Source organism: Peromyscus californicus, unplaced genomic scaffold (assembly GCF_007827085.1).
Source record: "Peromyscus californicus insignis strain IS unplaced genomic scaffold, ASM782708v3 Scaffold_4__1_contigs__length_199733344, whole genome shotgun sequence".
Taxonomy (NCBI): domain Eukaryota; kingdom Metazoa; phylum Chordata; class Mammalia; order Rodentia; family Cricetidae; genus Peromyscus; species Peromyscus californicus.
Genome location: NW_026294562.1, coordinates 96,603,862 through 96,617,225, shown reverse-complemented (window position 1 = coordinate 96,617,225; position 13,364 = coordinate 96,603,862).

Genomic DNA, 13,364 nt, shown 5'->3' with positions numbered 1-13,364 from the left:
TAACTTGCAGTCATTAACAGTTTCTTTTGCTTTCACTTTTTAAAATCAACATTTGTCTTCAAAATATTTTATAATCTTTATTATTAAAAACTTACAAATGAAAATCATCTCACACAAAATATACTAGAACCAAAAATCTATACATCAAATGAACTTCTAAACCACTAGAAAGACCATGAGTTATGAGAGAGAATATAAAGCTAGTTGTTTATCTAGTCATAGCTTTGTCGAGTATTTTTCATTTTTGGTCATATGTAAAACATGTCCAATAGTGAAAGTGAAAAGACCAGTGTGAAGCTCCACTGTTTCAAAATGCTGTTCAAATTCTCTTTAGGGCCACATAAGACTATTATTATTACCAGCTGAAAGATGAAAAAAGAAATTAGAGGAATCATTAATCTGACTTCTCTAATGCCAATTATTCTGTATCTTACACTTTTGAATGAACAAAGTACAGTTGAGAGGTAACACAACCAAGTCATGGCAGCAGAATTTCTGTTTGAAGGCAGTTATTTGAAATCAACTAAGCTAATAGAAAAGAAAAAAACATATTGTTAAATAGAGTTGAAAAATCCTATAAGGCACTATTAAATAAATATTTGAGCCGGCCGGTGGTGGCGCACGCCTTTAATACTAGCACTCGGGAGGCAGAGCCAGGCGGATCTCTGTGAGTTCGAGGCCAGCCTGGTCTCCAAAGCGAGTTCCAGGAAAGGCGCAAAGCTACACAGAGAAACCCTGTCTCGAAAAACCAAAAAAAAAAATAATAATAATAAATAAATAAATAAATAAATAAGTAAATATTTGTGTGTGAGTATAATACCTAAAAAATAGAACAGGAAAAACACAGGAGTCAAATTTAATGAAGTCATATCTGAAAATTTTCCATATCTTGAGGGAGATATGGACATCTAAATCCATAAAACTTACAGAATCCCAATTGGCTCAACTATAAAGAGATCTTCTCTGAATCCATGTATAATCAGGCTATCAAAAGCCAAAGCAAGAGGGAGAATCAATCCAATGAGCAGTAAGAGACAAACACCATCACAAAAAAATGTAATCCCCATGAGACTAGCAGCAAGCAGTGGGACTAGGTTAGCAATCTGGGCCTCTACTTGTGTTGGGATAAGTGCATAATCTTCCTTTAATAATGCACTCTGTAGCCAGAGTCCATTGCCAGGTTGTACTATTCACACACACACACACACACACACACACACACACACACACACACACACCAAACAATGCTCCTTGAAACCTGGCAACAGCCTAAGATCCACATCTGCATTAAGTTGCACAAACACCACTCTCTGAACAGTGGATTGTTACTCCTCTTTTTAATGACCATCAAACACAGACTCTAGCCAGTTGTAACATTCATGTACAAGTAACTGGAAACAGGGCTCATCCAGCCTGAGCTGATTTGGAGTACATGAACAATAAGGCAAACTGTATTCTGCAAGTAAACTTTAATGAAAAATCTTCTATTTTCAATCTTATGCCTATGCATAATGTGGCATGGATGTGACTAAAATCAGATATACTATGGGAAGGGACAGGAATAGTGAAAAAAGGCTTATATAACCTAAATATGTCAATCAAAATAGAGGTCCACCCTAATTTAAAAAATTCCACCTTCCTTTAGAACCCATAGAAGAAGCCACTGAGCTCCCTTGAGAACTCTCACCTATGTGGCCTGGTGTCACTCTTGACAGCATATTTCTTTCTAATCTATACTATTGTTTTACTTTTTTTCTTTATTAAAAATTTTTTTATTCATTTTACATACCAACCACAGATTCCCCCTAAGCCTTCCTCCCCCACCCCTATCCCCTCCTCTGAATAGGGAAGGCCTCCCATGGGGAGTCAGCAAAGCCTGGTCCATTCAGTTAGGCAGGTCCAAACCCCTTCCCCCTGCATCAAGGCTGGGCAAGGTTACCTGTGGTGGGATACCCTGTACAACCTTGTTTTACTTTTTAATGAAGTATCCTGGTTACTTTGTTTATCTGTGTGCACTTATTTTAATTTCTTGAGTAAGCTTCTATGAGCCTGAAAACACTCAATGAAGATGCCAACCATCATTATCAAGATGAGTAGGAAGATGATATATTCATGAAAGAGAGAGAGAGAGAGAGAGAGAGAGAGAGAGAGAGAGAGAGAGAGAGAATAAAGGCAACTGCAAACCAAGAATATTATATTGAATCAGCTTTCCATTGCTGTGAAAAAGTACCTGAGCTAATCAACTTGGAAGGAAGAAGGTTTATTCTGGCTCCAGGTTTCAGGCCATGGTTCCTGGCCCTGTTGCTTTGGACCTGTGGTGACACAGTACGTAGTGAGAGCCTGCTGCAGCTGCTTTCATGCATGTGTATATAGTTGGTCACATGGAAGTCTAGAGTACAACAGTACTTACCAGAGTTTGGGGAAAAGAACGTATAGGAAGACTGGTTAACACATACAAAAATGCAGTAACACAGCTGGAGCAAGTTGTGGGGTTCTGTAGTGCAGTCAGGGGATGACAGTTAATAACTAGTCATCTATTTCAAAACATCTAAAAACAATAGGATTTTGAATTTTCCTCAAAAAATATAATGACAAAGATTTGAGGTGATGGAGGTATTAATTACCTTTGACGGTAAAAAATTTGATGATTTTATATGTGTATCAGAGCATTTCACTGCATCTGATCAATATGTATCTTTCAAGTAAAAATATAAAAGTAAAATCTAAGATAGGTGTAGAGAACCATATGTACCAAGATATAAAATACTATAATTTTATATTTTAAATTGCCTTTATTTGATATAATTATACAATAAGCATACTTATTTGACCAATATATACAGAATTGAAACAGACTTTAGTATAAATGCAAACTTAATATAATATATATGCAGTAATCATTTAATTTTTTAAAAATTTACATATTCTATGAAATGACATAGTCTACATATTTGCCTGCCTTTGGTCTATCTATTTATCCACTTATTCATGCAGCTTTGATAGTAAAAGTCTTCCCTAAATATTTACCAAAACTGAAGAATAAGGAGAAATTTAAGAAAGGTTAATGACTTTGACAGTTAAAATTTACATGGGAGGTGGGAGGAGGGAGGACAGGGGAATCTGTGGTTGATATATAAAATGAATAGAAAAACTATTAATAAAAAAATTTACATTCCTCTAAATGGTATCTTTCTATATTTCTATAACAGTAGATGCTACTGCTAAAAATAAAAATAGAGAAAACATATCTTGGAATATGCATTTAAAATGGAATGGATTTTTTATTATTCCCAAGCTACAACTATTCTTAAAATCAGTAATGAAAACATATGGTTCGTTAGAAAACTATGCAAATTATCTAAGTCCCCACTGACAAGAATTAGGTAAGACTCATCAAAGAGCAAGGAACAAAGATACTCATGTTTAAACAAGTAGATAGCTGATTTTGCTGTTTAAAGAAAAGTTAAATTGCTTTAACCTGAAGATTTGATGAAGTAGAAAGATGACTGAAGCTGTGGGGGTTGACAGTTTCATTGTCCTTACTGGGAAGATGTGATTCCTCCCTCCCTAGGGTTACAGTTTGTGCGGTTTCCAGAGGTAGAGGGGACAGGTGCTTCCTACAGTGGGTGAGTCAAAGTAAGTCTGTGTGACCTTTCAGATGAAAATCACTTCTCTAAACAAACACTTATTCCTGCCAGGGTTTCTTGGGCTGGGACTCCCTAGGCCCAGGCAGGGCCAGATGATATCCAGACTACTGTGGATATGAGCTCAGAACTCCTGCCTACCCTTGTGGGGCTTTCCTGGTTAGGCTGCTGCTCCACAGCTGTGAAACAGTGGTTTATTCCTATCTCCCACTTCCTAACAGCGCCCAACATAGCAAAGGAATGTAATCCAAGTTAGTTGAATCAATAAATAAACAGATGCATGTCTCAGGAATTATGAGGTCCATCCAGCCTCTTTGATTTCCTTCCCAGGGGCCCAGAAGAGACACCACTAATGGAGGGAGTAATCTATGGTGTTGGTTTTAGCGGTGCTCTTACCCTGTGACTAAAAGTCATGGAAACACCACAAACCCACTAACAAGAGTTTTATTAAGACAAGGAGAAAGGGATAGATGTGTTCAGGCCTGTTGAAAGGACACATGAAGAAAGAGGGAAGGGGACATGGGATCCGCCTTTTAAGGACCACCCCACACATGCACATGCATCACGTGATCACTCCGCACAAAACGTGACCACACAGCACATGGGTTATGTAGGACTTATGACCCGGAAATGACTAGGCAGAAATGACTAAGTGTCCCGCCTGGGTATGCGCAATCATGGGGGTGTACCTGGAATTCTTATCAAGTGGGAAAATAATCTAAGTACACGTGCTCTTCTGTCCACCTACTTTATTCCTCTGAGATTAAATTCTATCTACATAGATTCAATTCTATTCTTATATTTAACTCCTCTCTGTCCCTTCTCCTCCTGTCTTCTCATAACTCTAACCCTTTTCTGTCTCTGCCCTCATCTTCAACCTCGTTCTTCTCCAACTTGCTTCTGTTGTACCCATTTCAAGAAACCCCCAGAGACCACCAAGGAACCAGTTTCCGATGCGAGCACATAAGGGTCCTTTTATTCAGGTTCAACCTGGGCCACTGCACGGCAGATGGAAGGAAATGTGGCAGTGACCACAAGCCCAGGTGTAGAGAGTTTTTATAGGGAAAAACCACAACCCAGGAATTGGCAATTTGGGATTGGGTCGAAGGGATATGGGACAAGGTGATTTTTTTTTTAAAACTATTTATCTAGACTTTGGGCATGAAACTACATTTGAAACCATTGGGTTAGACTTTTGGTGGGGAACCACAACCTCCTGAACAGGATTATCTGGATTGCTCAGGAGGATTATTGAGATATCTTCAAGGGCCGTAAACTGCAGACAGGATGTTTACAGGAGGATACTGCTCTGTACCTTTTCAAGTTGTCATGGCACATTCCTGAGGTCCTTTCTGGAACTGAGTAGAGCAGGTGGTCTGAGATGGTGGCCCTTTCCCTAAGATGGAGCCTGTAAAATCAAGTCTAGGTGACCCTTTCCCTAAAATGGAGACTGTAAAGTCAAGTCTAGACCTTCACACTTCTTTCCCCTCTCTCCCCAAGGTCTCTCTCTACCAGCAGCCTGACCTTAAAATAAAATGCAAAGCTTCTAAGATCCCTACAAGAGCTAAGATAACCAGCTTCATTTGCAACCCAAAAGGGGAGTGAATAGAGGAGGTAGGGTCAGATAAGGCCTGGAATAAGTCAGAAAGGGAATTTAAGTGCTCAAAATATATTCTTAGAAGTGATTAGGTGAAACATTGAGTGTATCATAAATGTGCTCAAACTACAACCTTACAGGTGGTTAGGTAAATGAGTCTATAGGTCAATAAAATAAAACTGCCTCTAGTTTCCCATATACTGGCAGGCGGGGTAACTTTGCTTGGAGCTAGGAAATCTGTTTCAAAGCTACCTTGCACTTGGTACGCACAATACCCTTTTGTTCTGAGTCAATTACTCTAAAATGCCATTTGGGTTGTGAGAGAAAAGAAGGTCTGAGCTTCATTTGCACAAGAAACAAAGCTATGCTAGGATGCTAGAGAAGAATTTCAGGTAAATGCATTATTAGAAGTCCTTGGAAGCATACATAACACACAAGAAAATTATTGCAGGAACTGGCGAATGTATATACAAAAGCTAAAATATCACCAAGACTTCTTAAGCCATGGCTTGACCTTGGGAAAAGTCCTTGACCTTTCCAAGTAGTAGCTTTTGTCATAGTAGCTAAATTCCATTACATTTTCCTCTGGTTTGCAGCATGAATGACAACATACAACACTCTCACATACTCATTGTGAATGAGAAAAGAGGCTGTGGGTTGCTGAGACCTCAAATGCTCTCTTGAGAGTGGAAAGGTCTTGACTGAGAAACTCCCAGAACAGGGACAGGGCTGCACATCTGTGCAAACATATCTTCAAACTCATACAGCTTCTGTGGCGTTCCCAACTTCCATTTGTGTCTCCAGGTCAATAGGTTCAGGTTGTACCTGGTCCTGCTAGCATGCTTTGAATGCACAAACTGAAGTGGCTAAGAAAAACAAGAAAGGAACCCCTAAAAAATATGGTCTGGTATAGCAAGAGACAGAAGAAATGCTGGGAGTAGCTTTTAGATTTATGAAGAGGCATTGGGTATCCACGGTCTTTATAGACATTATAGTAGCTTCAGTAAATAGCCTAAGCAGCTCCAGAACACCTATGGAATATAGTTCCTAAAGAACACCTATTCTCCTTAGAAGTCTGATGGGAAAGAGGGGTAGAGAGCAAAACAAATTCCTCCTCCATGAACCGAATCAACATCAGACTCCTTGGAAAGAAAAACTCCCCATCAACATTTTGTCTCGGTACAAATGCAGAGACAGTGGCATGAGGAGATACCTGCTGGAGCCCTGGCAAATGTCAGTACAGTACAGTGAGCCCAGTAGTGGAGAAGGAGTGATAGATGAAGAAAGATGCAGTTTCTTCAGCCTTGACATCCTTAGCCTACCAGGCTACCTTCATTTCTGTTTTTGAAATAAGTGGAGGCTAGGACATCAAATGGGATGTGTGTCTTACTCCAGCCTAACCCAATGAGTACTCCTTATGAAGAGACATTTTGCAGTCTTCTAAGAAACCAGCAGCCTGGGTCTGAAGGAGTTTCCTCCAGGAAGTCTTCAAACCTGAGGTCCCTGAGGGCTGTTCTAATAAGAGCACTCCCTGAAGTAGTCAGTGCTGTTAACTTTTTCAACCTTTCAACAATAAGAAATCCCACAGGCATTAAGAAAATAATGATCTGTGGCTGAGTATACAGCTCAGTGTTAGAGCACTTGCCTAGCATGTGTAAGACCCTTGGTTCAATCCCTAGCACCAACAATGATAAAAATAATTATCTGAAACAGTTACTGGAAACTCCTCTGAAGCCAAGTATTTTAATGAGGGGGTCTCAGATTACCCTATGGACTCTTGAGGTTCCCAAGACTTTGTTTCAATGTTGAAATTAGAGGTTTCAGTTCTGAAGATAGTGTGAAGTATGACTGACAGAAGAGCAGCTATCCCATAGATTCTGTAGGGTAATTGTTCCAGGACTGTGGATAACAAAATCATTGTGTAAGGTTTTGGTCCTTATTTACGTCCTTTAATTACGTCATCAGCCTTCGCCGGCTTCCCAGCCTAAAAAGCGGTTGGGCCCTCTGTGGGCTCTCTCTCTGTCCCCTCTTCTTTGCGCTCCTTCCCCCCGTCGGTCCCCCTCTCTCCCTTTCCCCCCCTTGTCTCTCTCTCTCTCTCTCTCTCTCTCTCTCTCTCTCTCTCTCTCTCTGTCTTTTTCTGTCTCCCCCCCCCCCCAATAAAGTTCTAAAAAGGTAACCATGGCTATGAGTCTTTCAATGGGCACGCTCCTCCGCGGGCACGCTCCTCCGCGGGCACGCTCCTCCGCGGGCATGGCCGCCGCGGGCGGTGACCAGCCACGAGGGGCAGCTCGGCGGCATAACCAACATTGGTGCCGTTCAGACTCGGATACACCACCGAACACTGCTGCTTGCCGCCTCTTCCACCATCCAGCGAGACTGCGAGACCGCGAGCGCGCGCGCGTCCCTCGCCGCCTCCGCTGGACCCCCACACCGCCACCGCCATGATTCTTCACCACAGTAAGTCCGCCGTTCTCGCGCGGTTGTAGTCTGAGCTATATTATTTGCGACGGACACCCCGGGGGTTGTCCTCGAGCTGCACCAGCAACGGCACATTTTCGTTTCTGACGAGAAAGTAAATGCTGTCTTGGTCTACCAGGTGGATCAACTGCGGCGCAGCTGCAGCCCTTCACATCCCTTGACGAAGAGGATGGTGAACTTGAGCTGATTCATGGATCTCTCTCCACTCTTTGGGGACGTCCAAGATTGTAGTCTGATCCCAGTTTGTTATTTTAATTTTTTATTTTTTTTCTCTCGGCTACACCCATGCGACAAAAGGGCGGATATATTGGTGGATAGGGGCGGGCACTGGTAAACCTGGCCTCATAACAGCGTAAATCTGGCCGCATAACAGAGTCGCGGGAACTTCTGCCAGAGAACGGGCAAATAAGAGTCACTTTATCTCCAAGCTTTCTGCTAAAGTTCTGAAACCCTGCTCCTTCCCCACTTCTGCATCTCCACGTGCAACCTTTTCTGTCTAACTTCTGCAGGCGGTGGGCGGGCTCAAGTGGGCAGGCTTGGGCGGCTTCTAGGACTCGCCCTAACTCACCTGAACTCCACCCACTCATTCTCAAACTGCCTTGAGAAGCACAGACGGGTCTAAAAGCGGCTAAGATCCATACAAATAAGTTTACAGTAGTCAGGATGGCTCTTAAGCCAAAAAACAGCTTATAGCCTCAGACAAGTCTTCCAAAAAGTATCGGTTTATAGTTTGCCTACTGGCAGATCTTCCAAAAGCTGTCCTTAAGCCATCAATCAGCAGGAAAAAAAAAAAAAAATTCAGGCCATAGAGTAAATCCGTCTCTTGTTCCCCAGACCTCCCCGACAAAAACTTAAGCATCTGGAGAGCAAGGCTCCTGACCCCACAGGCAAAAGAGTCATCTGTGGCATTTAAGGTGTGCCAGGGAAGAGATAAAAGCCCGAAAACAAAATTGCCAAGTGCTGGCACTCGCTGACTCCCAAAAGCTGTTGGGTCCCTGTTTTAAGTGAGGAAAAGGCCACGGGCTAGAGAATGCCCTGCCAGGCCATCGATAGCCTTGTTAAAAGTGCCACCTAGAAAGACAGAGTCAGCTGACTGCCTCCAGGCACCAAGATGCATGGGTACATCAAGCTAAGACCTTCAGCAGACCTAGGCTTGGCTACAGACATGGCAGGGAACCCAAAACGCAGCAGGGAAGCGATCTGTTTCTTTCCTTCTGGACACCAGAGCCACTGACTCAGTCCTGGGAATTTTGGGATGTCACCTCTCCTTTATTGTCGGGTACAGAGGACAGCCTTACCACCTCACCTGATTTAATTGCACTTTCAGAGTTACTTAATGAAAAAAGATTTTCACCTAAAATAAGAGCTCATTGCTTCATTCCAGATCCACTGCCTGTGTTTCTCATGTGCATACAGACAGGGCCCTGATCTTTGCCTTGTCCCTAATTCCAAAAAAAAAAAAAAAAAAAAAATTTCTCATGTACCACAAGCTTTTCTCTTCCCAGTTTCCTGTTCTAACTCACTGTTCAGCTAATGGTACAAGACCACCACAGAACCAGAGTCCAGAGATCATCAAATAAGAAACTGTAACAGCTAAAAGGTATTTACACCCCCAGACCCAAAAGCGTCTGGGCGCTACAAAAAGACTTTAATGTAAACATCTATTACTATGAGATGCTTTTAACAATTGATCACCTGTCTCCTAGATGCTGAACCAGTAAAGGAAACAGGTACTTTAAAATAATCTGTCTCTGATAAAGTTTAACATGTTTCAAAATCCATAGGGACAGGCCGGTTCTACCTCAGATAAATGTCAACATAAAATAATAATGATTCTTTTCTCTCTCTAAGTTTTTTCTATGTCACCAGCATCTTGTCAAACAGAAAGTTCCCAGCCACAGCCAAGAGGGATACACGTCTCCAGAGCAAACAGATGACAGACAGCATCCCACAACGCCTGTCTACCTCGGAAGACTCCCCTTCTCCATTCCCCCAAGAGCCAACCAACGTCCAAAAGTCAGCTGGAAGCAGTTTTTGAGAGGAACGACGCCCCTAGTCCCATCTACCTGCTTTTTTTTATAATAAGGGAAAGTCTGGGATGTAAGGTTTTGGTCCTTATTTACGTCCTTTAATTACATCATCAGCCTTCGCTGGCTTCCCAGCCTAAAAAGCGGTTGGGCCCTCTGTGGGCTCTCTCTCTGTCCCCTCTCCTTTGAGCTCCTTCCCCCCGTCGGTCCCCCTCTCTCCCTCTCCCCCCCTTGTCTCTCTCTCTCTCTCTCTCTCTCTCTCTCTCTCTCTCTCTCTCTCTCTCTGTCTTTCTTTGTCTCCCCCCACCCCCGCAATAAAGCTCTAAAAAGGTAACCATGGCTAAGAGTCTTTCTATCAGCACGCTCCTCCGCGGGCAAGCTCCTCCGCGGGCATGGCCGCCGCGGGCGGTGACCAGCCACGAGGGGCAGCTCGGCGGCATAACCAACACATTGTACAGTAAAGACCCTCATAACAATTAACTGGTATTTACATATAACCTATACACAGTCTGTCATATATTTTCAATCATCTACAGAGTAGCTATGATGCCTAAAGTGTCTTCAGAAGCTGAGTCTAAACCTTTAGTTGGTTTGTTACAAGGTCTCACTCAATAACCTAGAATTTACAGTTCTCCTACTCTAGCCTCCCAGAAAAATACTTTTTATCAAAATATGCATATACTTTGTATTCGTAACTAATTGCATCCTTGGATGCAGACTCTTCAAAGAGCTGATTTATTGTTCATCATCTGTATTACATTCCTTAAACTAATGATACCAGAAAATTTAAAACCCTTGTCTGTGTTTATACTCAAAACACTCTGCTTATGGGGTCTGGAGAGATAGTTTGGTGGTTAAGGACACTTGCTGTTCTTCTAGAGGACCCAGGTTTGATTCCTAGAACTCACTTGGTGGCTTACAACTGTCTGTAACTCTAGTTCCAGGGTGTCTGATGCTCTCTTTTGGTCTCTGAGGGCATTAGGAACACTCATGGTGCACAGACATACATGTAGACAAAACATGCACACACATAAAATAAAAAGAAATATTTTTTTAAAACTGAAGAAACCACTCTAGTTTTCTAATTAAAAAATACATCATAGAAAAATAGAAACACATATATATGCATGCGTGCATGTGTACACTAGCTTACCATATAGCAGATTCTACAAAGCCTCGATACAAATGCAGAGACAGTGGCATGGGGAGATACCTACAGGATGAGAAGATCTGAACATGGTTTGCTCTGATGACATAAGCATTTCAGAAGAGGTTGCCTCAGTGACTGTGGCTTCCTATGTACTATGTGTTCACCTGGCTGATGCTACACAGTAACTGACAATCTAAGATCTAATTGGAGCTTGGCAGCATCATTTAAACATTGCCATCAGTCTCTGATTTTCTTAGCCTGCTGCCTGCTCTAATTTCGATTCATGGTCAGTTACACAATTTTTATAAACAATGTGATTCACAGACATGTCTTCATTCCACCTTTGTGATGTGATTACTATAAGAGTTTTTAAATATGTCTAGTTACAGACAAGTAGTGAGCAGTTTGTGAAAGGTGCTAGCCCTGGTGTCACATTGATTAGCACTGTGTCATACCTTTGGTTTTTAACACACAAGCAGACATGTAAGATGAGCTTGAGGAAGTGTTATGTCCCAGTTCTGATATCCCAGATTTTTTTCCAATATCACCTTGAACTGAGAACCCAGCCAACTTCTCAGTCATTAAAAAAAAGTAACGAGCACATCATTACCAGTCTTTGGAAAGCTGAACACATGGCTTTCTCTTTTATATCCTTGTGCCTGGGTGTGACTGCACTTTGAAATAGAGCTCGCAAAGCACTACAGTTTAACCCTCATTGTGTTACATATCATATATTTCAGATAATCTGACCACTGTGGGGCAATCATCACCATTTTTTAAATTTCTAAATGTAGCATGTGACAAAAATTGAAGGTTGGGAAGGTCAGGATTGGCATACTGGTCTTCACTAGAAATTTGGGGTAGAAATAATATACATTGAATTCAATGCAAGTTTGTTTGTCTGCAAGGAAATTTATAAGTTTATATTGCATAATTCTCTTCCTCATGTTCCTTATCTAAAGTTTTTTATAGAGTCATTCTTATCTCAAAGCTGTTTCATAGTTTTGGCTTTCCCTAGCAGTGATAATCATTATAAAAACCAACTGTCACCATCTGTCACTCCCCACACGCAGGGACCTCATGTGAGAGCAATGACCAGAGAATTTGGATGTGAACCAGTGTGTCTCCAGAATATATGTGTATCTTGACTTTTTACCCATCCTAGTATTCACCATTAACATTTCTTTATACATCCCTAGTAATGCCCTTGATAGAAAAGAGGGCAGAAACCCGAGTGCTGAAAGTGTTGCTATCACTAGGGAGCTATCAGAGACATGAGTCAGAATATTTAAATCAAGAAAGAGCTAATAAAAAATTAAACCTATAAGAACATTTTCAAAAACCTGCTTAGATGTTTTGTAAAGGGTACTATGTAGAGTGATTGCATAGTACTTCTCCTTGATTCTGAATGAAGGGAAGGTAACAATTCAGATGTTTAGGCAAAAGTTATCCAATAGCTCCTACAAATATGCTTCAAATTTCTAAAAAGTCGATAAAATCATTGCTTATTAAATGCTGAAAAGTAAGATGTTAGGTAAGCATTCAAATGCTTTCAGAAGGTTCTATTGTTTACTTGAACTACAACAAGAAAATGAGGCTATTTTTTGTTTGAGAACTTCATATATACCTATAACACATTCTGTAAAATCCACTCATTCCTTCCTCTCTGATTCCTTCCATACTCTCCCACAACTTTTTCCGTCAAACTTCATGTGCTCTCTTTTCTTTAAAATAAAATTTTAAAAAAGCAATAATGAACAATAATGAGTCTGCTTAGTGTTGCCTTTTCTGCATGGGTGTAGGAGCATCTACTAGGCATGGGCAGCCTTTCAGAGACCACATCTCTAAAGAAGATCTATACTCCTGCCTCCGGGAGCCATCAATTGCCAATAGTTTCTAAGCAAGGAATGGAGTCTTGAAATCCCTGTCCCCACCCATGACAGGTTTTGACTGGCTTGATCTTGTGCATACAGTCCCAGCCAATGTAGATTCATGTGTACAATTGTGATGTCTAGCAAACACTGTTTCCCTACAGATATCCACCACCCCTACCTCTTACAGTCTTTCTGCCCCCTCTTCTACAATGGTCCCTGAGCATTGTGGAATGGCATATGACTAAATGTTCTATTTGTACTAAACACTCCATAGTCAGATAAGTTTGAAATATTTTCCCATATATTGCATTTAATAATTTCAGTTATAAATTGTTATAAGACCCACTCATCCTAATTTCACTCATAATACTTTAGAAATATCAGTATAAAATACATTTTTGTGCTTTAGATATATTGTCAAGTTACATTTTAATAGATTTACATTGTTCAAGTTCTTAACTGTGCGGAGCTAGATTGATCCAAGACTTTCTCAGAGACCATGATGGAAGGACAAAGGGAACTTTAGTTCTGTGTCCTTGTCCAGGGGAAGAGTTGACAAGGCCAGTCTGAGGCTGGTGCCAGAGCCTCAGAGGA